Source organism: Myotis yumanensis, unplaced genomic scaffold, assembly GCF_028538775.1.
Source record: "Myotis yumanensis isolate MYYU_CA2020_CCGP unplaced genomic scaffold, mMyoYum1.0.hap1 SCAF_9, whole genome shotgun sequence".
NCBI classification, from domain to species: domain Eukaryota; kingdom Metazoa; phylum Chordata; class Mammalia; order Chiroptera; family Vespertilionidae; genus Myotis; species Myotis yumanensis.
The window spans coordinates 5482022-5505706 of NW_027223760.1; the positions used below are offsets into that span (position 1 = coordinate 5482022).

The 23685-nt window shown below is 41.8% G+C and overlaps 1 pseudogene; it reads right to left on the reverse strand.

Annotated features, from left to right (window-relative positions):
* Window positions 1-411: 411 nt before the first annotated feature.
* Window positions 412-22187, reverse strand: LOC139016681 (GTPase IMAP family member 4-like; annotated as a pseudogene).
* Window positions 22188-23685: the final 1498 nt, after the last annotated feature.

The window sequence follows — 23685 nt, forward strand, 5'->3', positions numbered from 1 at the left end:
ATTACCTAATACAAAAAATTGATTTCTTTAACAATATGGGTAAAAAGGTCAATGTCATCCCAAAGGCAAAAATGTGGAGTAAAAGCCACAGGCAGAGATTATGTTCCAATCTAGAAAGACGCTAGAGAATCATTGTCTTTTGGTCTCCTGCATTCCCTCTCTCTGTCTGTAAGAAAGAGTTTAGAAGATAGGGAGCATCCATACTTTCTATTTTGGAGTTTTAAAAATTGAGACTGTGTCTCATCCCTGTTAAATAAATCAAACAGATATCTACCAATTGCCAATAAGAAACTTTACTAAACACCTAGTCCTGAGAACTTAAATAACAGAAACAGAGAACTCTGACTTTGGGGAATGAGTTATATGGGAAGGAGCACTTGAAAATATGCAGGAAACAGATTTTTAAAAAGCTTAAATAAACATGAATAGAATAATGAAAAAAGGTAAAGAGATCGCTATATGCTTGATTATGTCAAGTATATCTTTCTGACTCTCAACTTCATCTCTGGCTCCCTGCATCCTTTTTAGATGGCAAATCTCCCTTTCTGCCAATTCCCTGTCCAGTTCTCTCTTTCTCTTTTCTTACTCCACTTTATCCTTCAGGTTTCTGATTTGTTTTTGATATTTCTCTCTTATTTGCCTTTTCTCTCTCTCCGGGTCAGCTTTGTATTTTTCTTGTTTCACTTTAACCTGTTTCTGAATCTCCTCCTCAACCTTTTGGTACATCTCATCAGTGTAGAATTCTCCCTTGTTCTGCATCACCATGCACTGGACCAGGTCCAACAGCTGTGCCCTCTGAGCCTCCTGCTCAGCCCCTGTCGCCTTATTGTTGAACTCACAGTGACGACCCCTGAACTGCTCCACCAGATCTTTAATGACTTTTGGAGCTTCCTTTAAGTAATCACAGAACTCCATGCCATCCAGGTCATCTTTCCCGGTGAATAAGAGAATCATGTATCTCCTATCTTGGGATCCAAACATTGACAGCATCTTCTCCACAGCCTTTTGTTCTTCCTTTGTGTACCGGCCCAGCGGGACCACCAGGAGCACAGCGTGAGGGCCAGGAGAAGTCAGGAGGATGCAATTGGCAATCTCCTTTTTTGTGTCAGCATCCGGTACCTCAGTGTCGAAAATGCCAGGTGTGTCCACGACGACAATTTCTCTCCCATTCCACATGCTACTCCCTTTCTGACAGACCTTGGTGATGGATTTTGCTGCCATTCTGGAATGAAATGCTTCCTTTCCAAGGATGCTGTTCCCTGTGGCACTTTTCCCTGCTCCAGTCTTACCCACTAAGACAAGTCGCAGTTGTGAATCTCTGGGGTCTTGGTTTCTAAGCCCTGGGATATCAGGAAACAAAAGCACAGCATTAGGATGGACCTCCAAACTTTCCCGTTGCAAAGGCCCTGTCCACTGGTTTTTCTCTATTGCTCACTAGTGTCCTGTCAGTGAGCCACCTCTATACTCGCAGGAGGTCTGTGGAACACCTGGGCCTCACCTCCCTCCTAAAGGAGGTGGGGAATGCTGGGAACTTCTCAGGGGTCCCTTGGGCTGCTCTCTCTGACCTGTGGAAGCTAAGTGCCTATGGAAGAAGGTGCAAAATGGTACAAGTAAGAACTCTGAGCCACGGCTGGTAGCTGTTCTTCATAAGCTAATGTAGGAAATAACACAAAATCTGACTCTGGGACATCACAGTGGAAGATCCCCTTCCCCCAAATGATATCCAAAATGGAACTTTCATTCTTTCCATTAAGAAATCACATATGTGGTTGATTCAACCATCCCACCCTGAAAGGGAGTAAAGGGCACATGAGCAGAAAGGCAAAGTGTTCCTTCATATTTCACATATGCACCCATCTTCTCAGGGATTCTGAACCATAGGAGAGCAAAATGCCATACTTTTAATTTATGCTTAAATGTAGAAATCTAATGAAGTGTTCCTATCTTAAATTAGTATATAGAAGACTTCTATCCAGAAAGTAGTGACAGTTCTCTGGAGTTACTCTAAAATCCCTTGATACATAAATAATAGTAATAACAACTCATACAGAGTAGCATCAGTTGAGTTACACTTTTTTAGTTTCACTTGGTTAGACATGTCTACTTTCTAAGACACCTGGAAGTTAATAAAAGAACAGCATAGCTTACCACCTGAATGATATTTTAAATACCACTGTGTCTCAAGTTAAACACCAAATCATCTATATAGGTCTTTTTCCTCTTTCCAGTTAGTATTTCTCTGCTTAGCTCTTCCATGCGTTTATAAACTTGAAGTCTTCAGGATTTGTTCAGCACAGACAGGGACCATAGAAGTCAACTGACGAGCACATCTGAGAGCCTGTTTCTCCCTGAAGGAAGACTCTGTCAGCACAGCCCTTTAATAAAACTGAACTCTTGCGCGAGGAAACCTGTATTACAATGACCTGTCTGTGCTTTGAGTCGATGCATACATCACCAAACTGACAGTATTGCTGACATGATTGTAAATTCCATTTTATTTTTTAGAGATATCATCACCATTCATCCAGTTCCTCAGACAAAACTGGGAATCTCCCTGGATTCCTCTCTTTCCCTTACCTTCCAGATCTGACCCATCGGCAAGTTCCCAAATCTGATCCCTTTTCTCCATTTTGAAGACCATCATACTAGCCCAAGCTACTATCACCATCAATGACTCAGCAGTCCCCTAAGTGGTCTCTTTAATTCTGTTGTGCCCTCTTTTTCTATTCTGTACATTGGAATGATTTTTCAAAAATTTCAATCAAACAGAAGAGAGATTTTGCAGAAACCCCCACTCTGTCTTCCAAAAAATCAGTAGTTATTCTTCCTCTCACACACACTTTATGGTGAAGCTGTTGCTAATCCAAGGATTAGCAAAACCATTCCTAAGGCAGAGTATCCCACATTTGATAACTAGAATTCTGAGATGAGAGAAGTAAATTTCCAGAAGCTGAGACCAGTGGCTACAAGATGGCTATGATAAAGAGAAAATGTGGTGGCAGTTCAGATTATTACTTAGCACCACAGTGTAAGACTCCAACCTAAGGATATCCTGAGGGCATTAGTTGGTCATCCAGAGAGAAGTAGGAAAATCATGGGAGGTGAAATGAAAAGTCACCAAACGCCAGATCCAACACTGCAACTATTTGCCAATGCTGATAGCATATGGCAGTCTGTGTGATAGACTGCAGATATAGCCATGAATTAATCCCAGGTCTGTGCACAAGCCTCTTGAGCATGTGGATTTGCAGCTCCTCCCACAAGGTGCTGAGTCTGTTTCTCCACCCCTTGCATCTGGGTGGGCCCTGTGACTTGGTCTGGGCAATAGGGCAGTAGAAGCATAATGCTAGTACACCGCAAAAGTGCTGATGCCCTGGGGCTTGATGTCTCTTCCTCTTCAGAACCCTGCAACTGATTGATGATGAAGGACACAAGGCCCGGTCATCCCTATCACCCTGGCCTGCCCAAGAGCCTGCTAACCACCAGACATGGCCATGGGACTATCCATTCAAAAGTATCCAGTTGCTGGATCTTGAGAATATTACCGGTATGCTAAGCGAAATAATCAGATGAACAAAGAACAAGAACTATATGATTTCACTTACATATGGGATATAAAATAGAAAGCAACAAGGGAACAACCAATACAAATAAACTCATAGTCGCAGGCAACAATATGACAGTTACCAGAGGGAGTGAGGGCTGGGAAGAGGTTGAAGCAGGTAAAGGGGTGAAATATATGGTGATGGAAGGAGACAATGCAACACACAGATGATATAGTATAGAATTGTACATAATGTTATTAATTACTGTCACCCCAATTAATTTAATGTGAAAAAAAGATTATCCAGCTGTGTACTGAACCACCAGCTTAGCACCGGTGCATGAGCAAGTCTGGCTGAGATGAGTCCAGTTGGCCCAGAACCAAAAAATGCCCATCTATCTACCAAATTGATTGCCAAAGTAATGGGTCAGGTTTTAGGGTACTAAGTTGTGTTGTGGTGTGGTACCAAACCAGCAAAAGTTCAACTGATATAGTTGATTTCTATAGATAAGGAAGTAAAAGGAGGGTTGCATGAGAAAGTGAGTGAGCCAGCCTGTTGAATTTGTTGGTTTCTACCTCCAAATGGATTCTACCTCCAAAACATGCCTCCAGGAGCAGGGAAATTAGGACCTGAATGAATCAATTCCTCTCACATTCCTCCTTCCAGTCTTCTCTCAGGCGGAAGAGACTGGCAGAGAAACTAGAGAGGCTACAACTTGCCCTTCTGGTGTATCCACATTGTTGAAGTAGGAAATAAGAAACCTAACTAGCCTGGGATCAATCAGGATACTTTAATCTCTCTTCCTCTTAGAGGTTATGCTGTGTTATGAAGAGACAGTGCAGAAATTCCCGAGAAAAAGCTGAGTTAATTAAGAGAAAATAAGAAATGGGGTTGGAAATATTTTGTTCTTGCTCAGATGAAGACTGGCAGAGAGGACAGGAGAACCCACTGCCAGGTTCCCTCCGTCCCATCTGGTCTGGGAAACCCAAGCACTGTCTCACCATGGCCGGTCCTGGGTTCACTGAAGTTAGAAGCAGTGATGTCCAATTGAGCTGCCATCGTAGTTTCGATTTCTGTAGATAAGAAACAGAACTCATTTTAGGGAAATGGATAGTACCTGCAAACCAAAGCCGCTTGCAGCCAACAGTTTTTTCTATTTTCCATAAACTTGCTACTTGATTTCACCTTCCCTGTTTCCCAACACTTCTCCTCAACTTCCCAATGTCAGTTTCGTTTCCACTTGTTGCTTCTTCTCTACACAAACATATTTCAAGTGCTTCCTCAGCTCTGGTTCTGGGCGCCTTTCCTAAGGAACATGGCGATCAAGTGCGTCCGTTTGCCGAATGCACCGAACACACGGGAAGCTTACCCGAGGCACATGTTGACAATAAGGAGGCCGTTTCCAGAATTGGGCATTTTGTCACTCGAGTAAAAATAAAATGTCATGAGTAAAGATTAATCTCTTTATAGTGCAATTCTTAACCTTTTTATATAAATGTCAATATTGGAACAATGTATCTTGAATGTTTTCACTATGTATCTTTGCTAAGCAACACCGATGTACATGTTTACATCCGGTTTTAGAATTGCATTATTGATCATGAGTAACGTGAGTAATAATATTACTCGAGTGATGCCCAACTCTGGCCATTGCAAGAGACAAATATTTGAATTAAGCAATTTTTTTGTCTCTGTTGATGCGTGTCACCAAAAATGAGTTCAGGTGTCACCTCTGACATAGGTTCGCCATCACTGGCTTAGAGTCATAAAAACATTCTATTATGTTTTAAATACCTTATCTCTTTGCAACTTAAAAACAAGTGGCAATGGGGAAAATGTTAAAAGGGAATGATTTAAGAAGAACAAGAAATTGAGAGAAAAGAACATAGGCATAAATAAAAATTGCAGGAAATAAGTACCTATCAATAATGACCTTATATGTAAATAGAATACATACTCCAACAGAAGACACAGACATCTGCATGGATAAGAAAACATGAGCCATATATATGTCTGTCTACAAGATACCCACCTCAGAACAAATGATTCACACAGACAGAAAGTGAAGGGATAAGAAAATTTTTTCCATGCAAATGGAAACAGAAAAGGCAAGGGTAGCAATATTTATATCTGACCAAATAGATTTCAAAGAAAAGGATACAAGAGACAAAGAAGGCCACCACATAACACTAATGGAATCAATACAACAAGAGGATATAATCCTGGTAAATAAATATGCACTCAAAGAAGGAGCATCTAAACATATTTTTTAAATCTTCTAGAGGATGTTAAGAGAGATTGACAGCAATACAGTCACAGTAGGGGATTTTAACACCCCACTGACATCTTTGGATAGATCTTTCAGACAATCAACAAGGTAAAAGTGAGCCTAAAGGAAACACTAAATCAGATTAATTTAATTTACATTTATAAAATATTTCATCCCAAAGCTACAATCTTCTCGGATCACAATGGCATGAAACTAGAATCAATTACAATAAAAACATTCAAAAACATTCAAACCCATGGAGTCTAAGCAATGAATGCATTTCCAAATAAATAAATCAAAAAAAAACATTCAAACCCATGGAGTCTAAGCAATGAATGCATTTCCAAATAAATAAATCAAAAAAGAAAGAAAAAACTTCCTGGAAACTATAACAAAAATGAACAAACAGCAACCCCAAATCTATGGGACATCGCAAAAGCAGTCCTGAGTGGAAAGTTCATAGCATTCCAGTCCTACCTCAAAAAATAAGAAAAAGTTCTAACAAAATATTAACACTACATCTAAAATAATTAGAAAAAGAACATCAAGAAAATCCCAGAGTAAGTAGAAGGATGGAATTAATAAAGATCAGAGCAGAAATAAATGTTACAGAAACTAAAAAAAACCCACAAAAACAAACAAACAAAAAAAAACCCTTAAAAAAGGGTACAAAACATCAATTAAACCAAGAGCTGGCTCTTGAAAAAATAAACAAAATTGATGAATCTTTTGACAGACTCATCGAAACAAAGAGAGAGGACCCAAATAAGACAAGTGAGAAATGAAAAAGGTGAAGTAACAACCTACACCACAGAAATACAGATGTGAACAACTATTGAGGAGGCTAAAAGGCTCCTGATATTTGGGGGGGGTCTAGCAATCTGAATCCAGGCCAGCAAGCTCAGTGTACATTCTTGATAACCTATAATTAAGTGACTACTTCTGTCCTAGAAACTGGTCTTGCAGAACTTGTTATCTAAATACAGAGGCCATAAAACTGTGAACAGTGCACTGCCCTGGAGGTAGGGTTATTATCTCTGGTGCCAGGCCAGACCATCAGATATGGCCTGGAGACCCCCAACAGCTGGGGGCCTACTTGCCAAACCCACTAAAGGGACCAGAAGCATAATCCATAGCTGTAGGACAAAGACCCCAGAAGGATATAAAAAGAGAATCCCCCGCATGTTTCTTTACTCAGATTTGGAAGTTATTCCCTGAGTCCGCTAGTGTTAATAAACAGGGTCCCTCCTTTTCTCTAAAAGTTGTTTGGTTTTTCTTTGGTCTTCTGCAATACTATATGCCAATAAGCTGAACAATCTGGATAAAATAGAAAAATTCCTAGAAAAATACAATCTTCCAAAACTGAATCAGGAAGAATCAGAAAATCTGAATAGGCCAATAACAACTGATGAAATTGAAGAAGTAATTTTAAAAACTCCCAACTAACAATAGCTCTGCTCCAGATGGCTTCACATGGGAGTTTTAACAAACATTCAAAAAAGAGCTAATACCCATCCTCCTCGAATAATTCAAAAAAAATCCAAGAGGAAGAAACACTTCTAACTGCTTTGTATGAGGCCAGTATTACTCTCATTCCCAAACCAGATAAAGACACTACAAAGAAATAGAATTATAGCCCAATATCCCTGATGAACATAAATGCTAAAATCCTCAACCAAATATTAGCAAATGAGATCCAGCAATATATTTAAAAGATCATATACCATGACCAAGTGGGATTATTCAAGAGATGCAAGGCTGGTATAATATTTGCAAATCAATAAATGCAATACATCACATAAACCAGTGGTTGGCAAACTGCAGCTTGTGAGCCACATGCGGTTCTTTGGCCCCTTGAGTGTGGCTCTTCCTAAGCCTTACGAGTACCCTAATTAAGTTAATAACAATGTACCTACCTATATAGTTTAAGTTTAAAAAATGTGGCTCTCAAAAGAAATTTCAATCCTTGTACTGTTGATATTTGGCTCTGCTGACTAATGAGTTTGCCGTCCACTAACATAAACAAATTAAAAGACAAAAATCACATTATCATATCAATAGATGCAGAAAAAGCTTTTGACAAAATCCTACACCCATTTTGATAAAAACTCTCAACAAAGTGGGAATACAGGGATCATACCTCAACATGATAAAGGCCATATATGACAAACTTACAGTCAACATCATACTCAATGGGCAAAAACTAAAAGCATTTCCCCTAAGAACAAGAACAAAACAGTGATGTCAGCTTTCACCACTCTCATTCAACACTAGAGGCCCAATGCATGAAATTCCTGCAAGGTCTCAGCCCTCGCAGCCCCAGCTTTATCTGGAAGGTCATCCAGAAGGACATACGAAGGTCATTTGGTTTTCCAGTCTAAGTAGCATATTATTCTTTTATTATTATAGATAGTACTGGAAGCCTTAGCTACAGCAATCGGACAAGAAGAAAGCAAAAAAGGCATCCAAATTCCAAAGGAGGAAGTAAAACTGTCATTATTACAAATGACATGATATTGTACATAGAAAATCCTAAAGACTCCACCAAAATACTACTAGATTTAATAAATGAATTTAGCAATGTAGCAGGATACAAAATTATCAACCAGAAATCCATGGCATTTTTAGTAACAATAATGAAATCTCAGAAAGAGAAAATAAACAAACAATCCCATTTACCATTGCAGCAAAAAAAATTAAGATACTTAGGAATAAACTTAACCAAGGAGGTAAAAGACCTGTGCTCACAAAACTACAGCACGCTAATAAAAAGGGATAGAGGAAGATATAAACAAGAGGAGGAATATACCGTGTGCATGGATTGGTAGAATTAACATCATGTCCATGCTACCCAAAGCAATCTTTAGATTCCATTTAATCCCTATTAAAATACTAACTGCATATTTCATAGATATAGAACAAATGCTAAAAATATTCATGTGGAACCAAAAAAAAGATTGCTAATGGCTGTAGCAATCTTCAGAAAGAAGATGTTGGTGGGATCACAATACTGCATATCAAGTTCTACTACAAAACCACTGTAATCCAATATGCTTTGTACTGGCACAGAACAGGCATGTTGATAAATGGAACAGAGCAGAGAACCCAGAAATGGACCCAAGCCATTATGCTCAGTTAATATTTGACAAAGGAGACAAGAACATATAATGGAGTCAAGAGAGTCTCATTAATAAATGATGTTGGAAAAATTGGACAAGTACATACATGCAAAAAATGAAGCTAGACCACCAACTTACTCCATACATGCGAATAAACTCAAAATGATCAAGAGACCTTAATGTAAATTGTGAAACCATAAAAATCCTAGTAGAAAATATACAGGCAAAATCTCAGACATCACACATAGCAGAATTTTCACAGACACATGGCCTAGGCCGTGGTCGGCAAACTGCGGCTTGCGAGCCACAAGCGGCTCTTTGGCCCCTTGAATGTGGCTCTTCCTAAGCCTTAGGAGTACCCTAATTACATTAATAACAATGTACCTACCTATATAGTTTATGTTTAAAAAATTTGGCTCTCAAAAGAAATTTCAATCCTTGTACTGTTGATATTTGGCTCTGTTGACTAATGAGTTTGCCGGCAAACTCATTAGTCAACAGAGCCAAATATCAACAGTACTTCTTCAAAATAGACTCGCCCAGGACGAAAACAGACTTCTGCACATGGGTCAAGAAGTTTCAATCGCACTGTGCTCACCCGCACGTGGTATTTTGTGGAAGAGCCACACTCAAGGGGGCCAAAAAGTGGCATGTGGGTCGCAAGCCACAGTTTGCCGACTATGGGCCTAGGGTAAGAGGAACAAAGGAAAAAAATATCCAAATGGGACTCGAGTAAATTTAAAAGCTTCTGTACATCAAAAGAAACCTGTATCAAAATGAAAAGTGAACCCATATTATGAGAGAACAATATATCTGATAAGGGGTTAATTCCCAAAACATATAAAGTACTCATACAACTCAACAAAAGGAAGACAAAGAACCTCATTAAAAAATGGACAGAGGACCTGTCTAGATACTTCTCCAAAGGGGACATACAAATGACCAAGAGACATATGTAAAAATGCTCAGCAGTAACTCATTGTCAGAGACATGCAAATTAAAATGGCAATGAGTTGTCACCTCACACCTGCCAGAATGGCTAACATTAACAGGTCCCAGTCCTAAACCAGACCCCCACCCCAGTGTTCCAGAGCTGGGACACAAGTCCAGGTAACTTCAGGCTGTAAAACCCAGGGAGGATTGTGGCTGAGTGACATGGGGTTACTGGAGACCCAGGTGTTGCTTTTAAAGTTTGTTGCACAAACTTACTCAAACTCAATCCCTCAGGCTTCAGACTTTGTTCAAATCTCTGAAACAAGAAACAGCTGCCATCAGCATGCCCCAAACTTTCAATAAAAGACCTAAGAATCAGCACTAGCACCAGCTTGCCTTACTTCACAGGTGGGCCTCGCCTGGGTACTTCACAAGTCCAGTACAGATAGCAGCCATCTACAGACTTCTTTTCAGTTCCTGTTGGGTGACCACAGAGCCAGTGCACCTGGTAGACAGCTTCCGACCATACCAGATTACAACTCTACACATCCATAAGCAACACACTCAAGTGGCAGACTCAGTGAGCAACAAAGCCCCACTGAAGCAAGTTCCGATCCCTAGGGGTATCTCCTGCACAGCTTCTCTTCCACTGTAGTTACAGCTGGTCCTCACAGCCAATTGGCATGGAGTCAATTCATCAAGGGACACCAACAGCAATCAAGGTTCAACTACAAGATTGTGCACATAGCCCACACAAGAGCACACCTACAGTGCTCAACTCAGGCGACTGGGGAGGTTTAGCCACTGGGCCTTACAGGACATCTACTACACAAGGCCACTCTACCAATTCCAAGAGACATATCAGCTCCACACAATACATAGAAAGAAATCCAAAATGTGGAGACAAAGAAACATGTGAAACAAAGAAACATGTGAAATCAAAGAGATGGAAGCAAACAAATTCCTAAATACAGAGTTCAAAACCATGGCTATAAGGTTACTCAAGGATCTTAATGAGAGCTTCAAGGGACTCAAAGAAAGCATCAGAGCATTAGTGACACTTTCAAGGCTCTTAGTGATAATGTCAATGAATACATATCTATTAACAATTGAATCTACGAATCCAAATAAAGCAACAAGAAATCTAATAAGCAAAATAAATTGATAAATAAAATAGAATCAGAAGCATGGAAACATGAAACAGATGAAGGAATCTCAGAGGGAAGGGAGGAGGTGGAGCAGAAAGAGATTGACCAAAGATTTTACATGCATATATGCATTAACTATGGACACAGACAATAGGGTGGTGAAGACCAGGGGTGGGATGGGACCAGGTGTATGGAGACCAATACAGGGAAAAGTGGAACATCTGCAATACTCTCAACAATAAAGATTTTTCAATAAAGAAAAGAAGAAAAAGAAAAGGCTACCACATTGGGGGGCAGGGGGTAAACAGTATCTCATAAAATTAAACATGCAAAGCAGCTATCCCTCTTCTAGAAATTTTCTTAAGTAAAATAAAAACATAGACTTGTATGTGAATGCCTCCTTATTATCTGCACTAATAAAAGAGAAACATGCAAATTGGTGTCACTCCACTATGCCCACCAGCCAGTCAGATGAGTATTCAAATTAACCCAACAAAGATGGTGGTTAATTTGCATACGCAGGCATGGAGCAAAAACCGAAGGCTCCAGCCAGAGTGAAGACTAAAGACTGAAGACTGAAGAGGCTTGGCTTATCCGCTGAGGCCAGACCAAATGCCTGGGTCCCGCGTGCCGGAGGAAAACCAGTGCAGGCCACCAGGGGAAGGAAAGCCTATTGTGCGTATCGTCGTGCAACGGGCTTCTAGTAATATTCATAATAGCTCACACTGGAAGCACCCAAATGTTCTTCAATTGATGAATGAATAAACAAATCTTGGTATATCCATACTGTTGTGGGTTAAATTGTGCCCCCTCAAAAGATATATTAGAGATTTTACACCTGAATCCTCAGAATGTGTTCTTATTTGAAAACAGTCCTTTAGAGATATACCATAGTTTGTTCAGATGGGGTCATACTGGAGCTGGGTAGTGCCTTAATAAGATGATTGGTGTCCTTACAAGAAGAGAATGCCATGTGACAATGAAGACAGAGACCAGAATGATGAATATAAAGTCGGTGAGCACCAAGGATTACTGGCAACACCAGAACCTTAAAAAAAGAAAGAAGCTAAGAACAGATTCTCTCCCAGAGCCCACGGTGATGGCATGGCCAAGAAGACACCTAGCCTCCAGAACTGTGAGAGAATAAGTTTCTGTTGTTCTAAGTCACCCAATTTGTGGTAGTTTGTTACAGCAGCCCTAGGATACCAATACACACACTATGAAATTCTGGTCAGCAATGAAAGAGAACAAAAAGATATGCATGACACAGCATGGATGAATCTTAACAGAAATGCTAAGTGAAACTCATGAGTACAAACGATTGCTTCTTCTACATTACAATAGTATGAAATTCTAGGAAAGACAAAACTATAGTGACAGAAATCATTTTTCTCAGAAATAGAACAAATAATCCTCACACTTGTATGGAAACACAAAAGACCTCGAGTTACCAAAGCAATCTTGAGAAAGAACAAAGCTGGAGGCATCATGCCACCTGATTTTAAACTTAATTACAAAACTATAATATTTTAAAAAGTGTGGCAATGGCATACAAACAGATACCTAGATCATGGAAACAAAATAGCCCAGAAATAAACCTATTCATACATGGGCAATTAATTTATGACAAAGGAGTCAAGAATATAAAATAGAAAAATAACAGTCTCTTCAATAACAGATGTTGAGAGAACTGGACAGTCACATGCAAACGAATAGAAGTTGACCCCTGTTTTACACCAGACACAAAATTTAAGTCAAAATGGATTAAAGGCTTGAAAAACATAAACCTGATCATGAAATTCCTAGACAAAAACATAGGTAGTAAACTCCTTGACTCAGATCTTGGTGATGATTTTTTTAATCTTACATCAAAAGCAAAAAAAAACAAACAAACAAGTGGGACTACAACAAACTAAAAAGTTTCTGCACAGCAAAGGAAGCCATTAACCAAATGTAAAGGCACCATACTGAATGGAAGAAAATATTTACAATATCCACGCTATGTAAAGAACTCATGCAATTCAAATGCAAAAAGAAACAATTTTATCTGAAAAATAGGGAGAAAATCTGAATAAACATATTTACAGTGAAGACATACAGATGTCTAGCAGTTACATGCTAGATTACTGGTCCTGGCTGGAGAGTGTGCGGGAGGCAACCAAACAATGTGTCTCTCTCACAACGATGTTTCCCTATCTGTGTCTCTCCCTTAACTTCCATTCTCTCTAAAAATCAATGGAGGAATATACTCAGGTGAGGATTAACAAAAAACAAAAAACAACAACAATAAAAATAAGCTCATAGATCAGCCGTGGGCAAACTACGGCCCGAGGGCCGGATCCGGCCCGTTTGAAATGAATAAAACTAAAAAAAAAAGACCGTACCCTTTTATGTAATGATGTTTACTTTGAATTTATATTAATTCACACAAACACTCCATCCATGCTTTTGTTCCAGCCCTCCAGTCCAGTTTAAGAACCCATTGTGGCCCTCGAGTCAAAAAGTTTGCCCACCCCTGTCATAGATCCAGATAATGTTCTGGTGATTTCCAGAGGCAAGAGTGGGAGAAATGTTTGAAAGGGATCAAAAAGTAAAAATTAAAATCAAACCTACACTAATAAAAGACAAACATGCACATTGACTGTACCCTCACTATGCCTTAAGCCATGCCCACCAGCCAATCAGAGCGACTATATGAAAATTAATCCAACCAAGATGGTGGCTGGCAGCCATGGAGTTGGAGCGAGCAAGAGGCTTGGTTGCCCCAGTGATGGAGAAAGCCAAGCTTCCCGCCTGCCACGGCCAGCTCTGAGCACCACTCAAGGCAACAACGTTTCAATTATAGAAGATAAATAAACCCCAGATACCTGCTTTCAGCCTGCCATGCCATGGAGCTGTAGCAAGCAGGAGGCTTGGGTTGCCCCTGGCAATGGAGGAAGCCAAGCTTTCCACCTGCCCTGGCCGGGTCTGAGCTCCACTCAAGGCTACAAAATTTCAATTATAGAAAGTAAATAAATCCCAGAATAAAAAAATAAAAAGAAAAAAAGGAGAGGCTGGGAGCTTCTGTCACCTGGGGGCTTGGTCAGCCTGAAAACAGCCATAAGCCCCGCATGCAGACTGGCCAGGCACCTCAGTGGGGACCCCCCACCCTAAAGGGGGTGTGGCCAGTCTGCAAATAGCCATCAGCCCCTCACCCAGACTGACCAGGAACTCCTATATAATAAAAAGGTAATATGCAAATTGACCCTAACAGCAGAAAAACTGGGAATGACTGGACACTATGACACACACTGACCACCAGGGGGCAGATGCTCAATGCAGGAGCTGTCCCCTGGTGGTCAGTGCACTCCCACAGGGGAGCTCTGCTCAGCCACAAGACAGGCTGATGGCTGCCAGCACAACAGTGGTGGCGGGAGCCTCTCCTGTCTCCTCAGCAGCACTAAGGATGTCCAACTGCAGCTTAGGTCTGCTCCCTGCTGGTAAGTGGACATCCCCTGAGGGCTGCCGGGCTGCCAGAGGGATGTCTGACTGCCAGCTTGGGCCCCATCCCCTGGGGAGTGGGCCTAAGCCAGCAGGTGGACATCCTCCGAGGGGTCCCAGACTGGAAGAGGGCATAGGCCAGGCTAAGGGACCCCCCGAGTGCACAAATTTTTGTGCATTGGGCCTCTAGTATAATATAAAATGAATACACATGTCAAAATACAGTATATACACATATGTAAGCTAATTGGAAATACCAAGACTTGTGGGAAATATGTTCACAAAATTGATCATTGAAATTACTAAAGAAAGTAATAAATTCTATTTTATACTAGAGGCCAGATGCATGAAATTCATGCACTGGGGTTGGAGGGGGTGTGTCCTTCAGCCCAACCTGCACCCTCTCTAATTTGGGACATCCCTCTCACAGTCTGGGACTGCTGGCTCCCAACCGCTCGCCTGCTTGCCTGCCTGCCTGCCTGAATGCCCCTAACCGCTTCTGCCTGCCAGCCTGATCACACCCTAACCACTCCTCTGATATCCAATTGCCCCCAACTGCCCTCCTCTACTGGTCCGATTGCCTCCAACGGCCCTACCCTACCAGCCCGGTCGTCCCCAACTGCCCTCCCCTGCTGGCTTGGTCCCCCACAACTACCTTCCCCTGCCACCCTGGTTCTTCCCAACTGCCCTTCCCTGCTGGCCTGATCTCCCACAACTTCCCTCCTCTGCCGGCCATCTTGTGCCCACATAGTGGCAGCCATCTTGTGCCCCACACAGCCTGTTTGGTCGTCCGTTCAGTTGTTTCCGTCACTTAGCCTTTTATATATACAGACTAGAGGCCCAGTGCACAAAAATTTGTGCACTCGGGAGGGGTGTCCCTCAGCCTGGCCTGTGCCCTCTCGCAGTCTAGGACCCCTCAGGAGATGACTACCTGCTGGCTTAGACCCGCTTCCTGGGGGAACAGGCCTAAGCTGGCAGTCAGACATCCCTCTGGCAGCCTGGGAGCCCTCGGAAGATGTCCACTTGCCAGTAGGGACCAGGCCTAAGCTGCAGTCTGACATCCTTAATGCTGCTGAGGAGGTGGGAGAGGCTCCCACCAACACCGCTGTACTGGCAGCCATCAGCCTGGATTGTGGCTGAGCAGAGCTCCCCTGTGGGAGCGCACTGACCACCAGGGGGCAGCTCCTTCATTGAGCATCTTCCCCTAGTGGTCAGTGTGTGTCATAGTGACCAGTCATTCCAGTCTTTCTGCCGTTAGGGTCAGTTTGCATATTACCCTTTTATTATATAGGATAGAGGCCTGGTGCATGGGTGGGGACTGGCTGGTTTGCCCTTCAGGGTGGGGGTCCCCACTGGGGTGCCACTGGGGTGCCAGGCCAGCCTGGGTGAGGGGCTTATGGCTGTTTGCAGCTGGTCACACCACTTCAGGGTGGGGGTCCTCACTGGGGTGCCTGGCCAGCCTGGGTGAGGGGCTGATAGCTGTTTGCAGGCTGGTCAAGCCCCGTCCCAAAGTGGGGACCCTCTCCCCATGGAGGTTTGGCCAGCCTGGGTGAGGGGCTGATGGCTGGTTTCAGGCTGTCCAAGCCTCCCCAGCCTCAGAAGCTCCAAGCCTCTCCTTTTTTTTATTTTTATATTTTTATTCTGGGATTTATTTACCTTTTATAATTGAAACTTTGTAGCCTGGAGTGGAGCTCAGAGCCATCCAGGGCTTGGCTTCCTCCATCACCAGGGGCAACCCAAGCCTCCTGCTTGCTACAGCTCCATGGCATGGCAGGCTGAAAGCAGGTATCTGGGGTTTATTTATCTTCTATAATTGAGACTTTGTTGCTTTGAGAGGAGCTCAGAGCCAGCTGCAGCTGGGAAGCTTGGCTTCCTCCATCATTGGGGCAACCAAGCCTCCTGCTTGCTCCAGCTCCGTGGCTGCCGGCCTCCATCTTGGTTGGGTTAATTTGCATATAGTTGCTCTGATTGGCTGGTGGGCATGGCTTAAGGCATAGTGAAGGTATGGTCAATTTGCATGTTTTTCTTTTATTAGTGTAGATAAAATAACATTTAATAAAGCTGTGAAATTGCAGCATTTAGGTACAATTGGATGTAACTAGTATATTCAGTTGTGATAGATTGATTGTAAAATGGGCTAAAAATTGTAACACTACCTCCTGTTGGTGCCCTTTTACAATATGAATTTGTCAGTTCCTGTCTATTTCTGCACCTATTTTTTCAAGGTATTGGGGTTTTTTTAGTGAGCGAGAAGCCAGTTTGCTGTTCCACTTATTTATGCATTCAGCAGTGGCTTTCATATGTGCCCTAACCTGAGATTGAACCTGCAACCTTGGGTAGAAAGATGTCACTCTATGAATTTGGGAGATTAGCCCCTTATCAGATATGACATTGGCAAATATGTTTTCCCATGAAGTGGGCTTTCTTGTTTTTTTGTTGATGGTTTCTTTTGCTGTGCAGAAGCTTTTTATTTTGATGTAGTCCCATTTGTTCATTTTCTCTTTAGTTTCAAGTGCCCTAGGAGCTGTATCAGTGAAGAAATTGCTTTGGCATATGTCTGAGATTTCGTTGCCTTTGGATTCTTCTAGAATTTTTATGTTTTCCCGTCGTACATTTAAGTCCTTTATCCATTTTGAGTTTATTTTTGTGTATGGTGTAAGTTGGTGGTCTAGTTTCATTTTCTTGCATGTATCTGTCCAATTTTCCCAACACCATTTATTGAAGAGGCTATCTTGGCTCCATTGTATGTTCTTGCCTCCTTTGTCAAATATTAATTGAGCATAATGGTTCTGGCCTATTTCTGGGCTCTCTATTCTATTCCATTGATCTATATGTCTGTTCTTGTGCCAGTACCAGGCAGTTTTGAGAACAGTGGCTTTGTAATACAGCTTGATATCTGGTACTGAGATCCCACCTACTTTGTTCTTTCTCAGGATCGCTGCAGCTATTCGGGGTCTTTTTTTTATTCCAGATGTATTTTTGGAGTGTTCGTTCTAGATCTGTGAAGTATGCCATTGGCATTTTAATGGGAAGTGTGTTAAATTTATACATTGCTTTGGGTAGTATGGACATTTAATGATGTTGATTCTACCAATCCAAGAACACGGTATGTTCTTCCATCTGTTTATGTCTTCCTCTATCTCTTTTTTCAACGTCCTATAGTTTTCTGAGTAGAGGTCTTTTACCTCTTTAGTTAACTTTATTCCTAGGTATCTTAATTTTTTTGGTGCGATGGTAAATGGAATTGTTTTTTTAATCTCCCTTTCTGAAAGTTCACTACTGGTGTATAGAAATGCCTCAGATTTCTTGGGGTTAATTTTGTATCCTGCTACATTGCCAAATTCATGTATTAAGTCTAGGAGTTTTTTGGAGTCTCTAGGGTTTTGTATGTATAATATCATGTCGTCTGCAAATAAGGACAGTTTTACTTCCTCTTTTCCAATTTGGATGCCTTTTATTTCTTCTTCTTGTCTAATTGAAATGGCTAATACTTCCAGTACTATGTTGAACTGGAGTGGTGAGAGTGGGCATCCCTGTCTTGTTCCTGTTCTTAGGGGAAATGGTGTTAGTTTTTGTCCATTGAGTATGATGTTGGCTGTGGGCTTGTCATATATGGCTTTTATTATGTTGAGGTATGATCCTTCTATTCCCACGTTGTTGAGAGTTTTTATCAAAAATGGGTGTTGGATTTTGTCAAATGCTTTTTCTGCATCAATTGATATGACTATGTGGTTTTTTCAGAAAGCCAAGAGACATATGAAAACATGCTCAAAGTCACTAATCATCCGACAGATGCAAATCAAAACAACAATGAGGTACCATCTCACACCTGTCAGACTGGCTATCATCAACAAATCAACACACGACAAGTGCTGGAGAGGATGTGGAGAAAAAGGAACACTCGTGCACTGCTGGTGGGAATGCAGACTGGTGCAGCCACTATGGAAGACAGTATGGAGTTTCCTCAAAAAACTAAAAATGGAACTTCCATTTGACCCTGTGTTCCCACTTCTAGGAATATATCCCAAGAAACCAGAAACACCAATCAGAAAGGATATATTCACCCATATGTTCATAGCAGCACAATTCACCATAGCTAAGATCTGGAAACAGCCTAAGTGCCCGTCAGTAGATGAATGGATTAGAAAACTGTGGTATATCTACATGATGGAATACTATGCTGCTGTAAAAAAGAAGGAACTCTTACCATTTGCAATGGCATGGATGGAACTGAAGAGCATTATTCTAAGTGAAATAAGCCAGTCAATGAAGGAAAAATACCACATGATCTCACTCATTCATGGATAATAAAGACCATTATAAACCTATGAACAATAATAGATACAGAGGCAGAGATGCCTCAGACAGATTGTCAAACTGCAGCAGGAAGGCCGGGGAGGGTTGGGGGGCAGTAGGGAGGGGGGTAAGAGGTCAACCGAAGGACTTGTATGCATGCATATAAGCATAACCAATGAACATAAGACACTGGTGGGTAGGGGAGGTCAGGGGATTGTCAAAGGCGGGGAAAAATGGAGACATATGTAATACTTTTTGTAATACTTTAAGAAATAAAACAACAAAATAAAAAAAAAGAAAGATGTCACTCTAACCAAATGAGCTACTTCACCAGGGGAATTTCTGCACTTCTTGAAGCTGAAAACATCAAAGGCTTTGCAGGTTTGTTCTCGGTAATTTCCAGCGTTGCAAACATTTCCTGTTTTCTTCACAATTTTATACCCTTTTCCAACCCACATCTTACCTTCTCATGCATATAAAAGTTTCTATATCACTTTACTGGAAATTAAATGGTAAAGAGACCAGAGGATGATTTTCACACACATCACACCACAGTCCCCAGGAAGTCTGTAGTCTACCATTGATGTTAGTTCATTTCTCAGCATCTCCTCCTATACTTGCGAGTGTGAGCATCATTGACAAGTGGTTTCAACCTGTTTCTGCAAGGCAGACAGGGATGAAGGATGACCTGGGGCATATCGTCCACAGTCAACACAATCTCTCTGTAGCTGAGGTGACTACAGGTGTTGACTGGAGCTGCCAGTATATTGGGCTCCAGAAATTTCAGCTACAATGCAATGGGACACCTGGGCTGACAGAAGGAATGAGCTGAAGATGTAAAAATGAGACAGCTGATTCTATTATCCCCTCCCTTCTCCCCAATTCAGAACCCCACACTTGAAGAGGGGTCCTCTCTAAAGATTAGAGCGTCTCCAAAGAAAAACATCTGAATTCTGACATAACCGCCTCTCCTGCCCTGTCTCCTCTGGGAAAGCCTGCAGTAACAATCCTCAGACCTTACCTCCAGATAGCTCCTCTAACCGTTTACTCTCAATATGAAAGGCAACCAGGGAGAACTGACATCTGAAAGAGAAAGAGAAGAGAGAAAGATAACAGAAAAATATTACCTTAAAGGGAGCCATTAACTCAGGAAACAAAAACAGGGGAAAAATTAACCAAACAAATAAAAGTAAAATTATCTTTCAGGTATCTATGTTATTAACCATCTCACTGAAGTCAGCTAAAAATATCGAAAAATATTTCTTTTTGTTTTTTAAACATGAGCGGGCAATAAAATGAAGTTTCTCAGGCATGTAGCAAAGTGAACGTGGAAACTCAGACCCACAGGTGAAGTGTAGCAGCTGGGTGGACTTCACCAAACATGGAGGACTTAAACGTTGCTCTTCAAAGCCACATTGACATGAGAGTCAATGGCCAGGGCCGATTCAAAAGGGGTCTCACTGGAACTTTTACCATAAACCCCAAAGTGCTATCTTCTCAATAATGTCAGTGACTTTTTAATTTTATTTTATTGTTTAAAATATTACATATAGTATTACATATGTCTCCTTTTCCCCCCACTGACCTCCCCTTCGCCACCCCCACATGCCCTCACCCCCCTAGTGTCTGTGTCCCTTGGTTATGCTTATATGCATGCATTTAAGTCATTTAATTGACCTCAACCCTCCTCCTCCACCCTGCCTTCTCACTGAAATTTGACAGTCTGTTCAATGCTTCTCTGTCTCAGTATCTATTTTTGTTCATCAGTTTATGGTGTTCATTATATTCTGGTGAGTGGAGGACAGATTTGAAAAAAACAAACAAAAACAGGCCAGAATACAATTTAAACAGGCAAAAGATACTTGTGGAGAAAACACAAAAGCGAAGACCATAGAGAAAATATTTAGAGGAGTAATGATTGAGTGTTTTTCTGAAACACACTTGTCCAATTTCAAAAATATCTAACAAATCCCAAAGAAGATAATTAAGAAGGAATTCACACTTTAACACATAAGAAGAGTGAAACTGTAGGGCATCAAAGCAAAGAGATCTTAATAGCATCCAGAATAACAGACAGATGACATTCTAGGACAGTGATGGCGAACCTATGACACGCCTGTCAGAGGTGACATGCGAACTCATTTTTTTGGTTGATTTTTCTTTGTTAAATGGCATTTAAATATCTTACCGAATAACAGACAAACATGTAAATTGACCATACCTTCACCACGCTAACCAGCCATTAGGAGAGTATGCAAATTAACCCAACAAAGATGGCGGTTAATTTGCATATGTAGGCTCCAAGAGGTGGAGCAAAGCCTGATGGCCCCAGGGCCGGAGCAGTGAAGCCTGATGGCTCTGGGGCCGCTCTGGCCAGAGCCTGGCCTGAGCAAAGGCCTGGGTCCTGGGTGCCAGAGGCAAATCGGTGAAGCAGCCAAGGGAAGGGAAGGCCTATTGCACAAATCTCTTCATGCAACAGGCCTCTAGTATAAAATAAATATCAAAAATATAAATATTTGTTTTACTATGGCTGCAAATATCAAAAAATTTCTATATGTGACATGGCACCAGAGTTAAGTTAGGGTTTTTCAAAATGCTGACATGCCGACCTCAGAAGGTTCACCATCACTGTTCTAGGAGGAGATGTTGGAACTGCACTGATGTGTTATTAGTAACAAAGGAAGCCAGCGAACTGGGAAAGCAGATTTGCAATGTGTTGAGAGAAGCTAACAGTGAACTGAAAACTTTATACTCAGGGAAAATAGCTGTCAGAAATGCACTTAAAACTAGTACATCACAGACAACAAAGATGAGAGTCCCTGCCACCAGCACAATGTTGTGAGAATAAACAAGTCATCTTTTCTGTCAAAGAACAGTCTAGACAGCTTCCATGTTGGCCGCATAGCTTGCAGCTCCCCTGGGGGCTGCCATCTTGAAACAGCAAAGGCCAACCCCTCCCTTTGAATTAGCCAATTGCGAAAGACTGTGTGCCTGAGCTCCAATCAAGAGCAAAGGACAGGTCACATGCATTAGGGGCTCTGCTGGGATGCAGAAGTGTCCTTATTGCTCCCCTTCTATTCGACCAACTGCCAGTGATGGTAGGGCTTGGGCCTGACACTCCAGCTCCAGCCATTTTCAGGGCTCCCAAGCAGGATACCAGGCTTTTTCCATGGCATTTTTATTGGCTTTCAAGTCTTCAGATTTAGACAGGGCTCTTTAAAACATGATACTTCAGTCAAAGTTTCCAGTTAATAAAACCACTTTTGGAAACTGGTCTTATTGAATTTATGAAAAGAAATGTATTGCCATGATTTATTAAGCATTTCCAAATTTTGGAGGAATTATATAAGGAGAAAAATATACTGACCTGTTTTGAGATCTTTTGATTTTCCTTGTCTGTCCTTTTCATGGACTCTTCAGAGTAATATAACTGTCTTCAAATGGCGAGAAGAAATTTACAATGTGTCTATATTCAAATAGATAGTCACAGCTGTCCCTGTAGTAGGGCTCCCCTTACTTGACGTGTTCTCTCGGAATGCACTAAGGGAGCTTCATTTCTTTACAGGGTCTCACATGTTATAGGACCTCACAGGGTTTGTAATTCCTATAACAGAGGGCTATAGGAATCAGGCCTCTATTTACCACTTCACTACTTCCCTCTGTTCTAAACAGGCCTCCCCTACTTTCCTACAGTTGAGGTTTGTGCCACCCCTGACATGGGCATGGTCACACAGGCCTGCAAGACAGTATACAGGCTGCCCACTGTCTCTCAATAGAGAACAAAACCTGATGGGTATTCTTCTTTGCCCAGTTGGGCACCTGCCCTTTTGACAACTGCACTTAAATCTGTAAGAGAATTAAAGATTATTATATTTACATAATGAAGTATAACATTGGCATTGTGGCTGCTTCTGACAACTAAATCTTCTGCTACTAAACATGACACATGGTAGGGCTATACAAATATCTTAGGGAGGTGACTAAAGTCTATTCTTGACATTCCCACACAAAGCAAAATTGTCCTTGTCTCTCTGGAGCCATGTCCATGAAGATGCAGGCATCATTTAAGTCTATTATACAGTTTTCTACAGGCCACTATCAGGGCTGTGCGTGGCAGCTGGTTCCTCTTTCCAGCCATAAACACAGTCTGTCCAATTCCCCATAATGTATTCTGGCATGGGAGAAAGTTGCTTCCTGTACACAGGTAGCTTAACCCCTATACAACTGGGCTTGGACCTCTGCCTAGCAAACTGCAGTCTACAAGTTCAATATGCAGCCTCCAGTCCTCCCAAGCCAAAATGGTCTTGGCCAGTCCCTCAGTCAGATTTATCTTCTCTTGGAGAATCTCAAACTTCTGAAGTCTCCCTCCAGGATCCAGGGAGAGCACCTTTCCTTTGCCCTTTTGTTAACCCTGTTTACTAGTTACACGGTCCTGCCATAAGCTGCCAGTCCAAAACAGCCAGAGTTTCAGTTAGAAACAGCTCTGCATATTACAAAGTGCTCCTGTGGCAGTGGGTTGGGTATCAGGTCCCTACCATCGTACCCATCCCCTGTGGCACAGCAGCAATCAGGCCTCTCCCAAGGGAGAGCACTGGAAGGGGATATCAGCCCCTCCTTTGCTAGCAACAACAGGTACCGAACCCTTTCAGTACATTTAACCAGCTTCATTTCTGGCCACTTTTACAGATTCCACAGGCCTGTTGTCTTCTTTTAACCAGCAAGCCAAATGACACTGGCCTGTATTATTTCCTGTTGTGAGTTAGAGGAAGACAATTCTTACAGAGGGGAGGAATAGACAGCGGGAGTTTCAGAGAAAACTACAGGCCGTCACTGTAGTAGCCCTCCTTCCCAGAGGCTGGGGTCCAACCTGTGGAGGAAAATGACTCTTAGTTGGC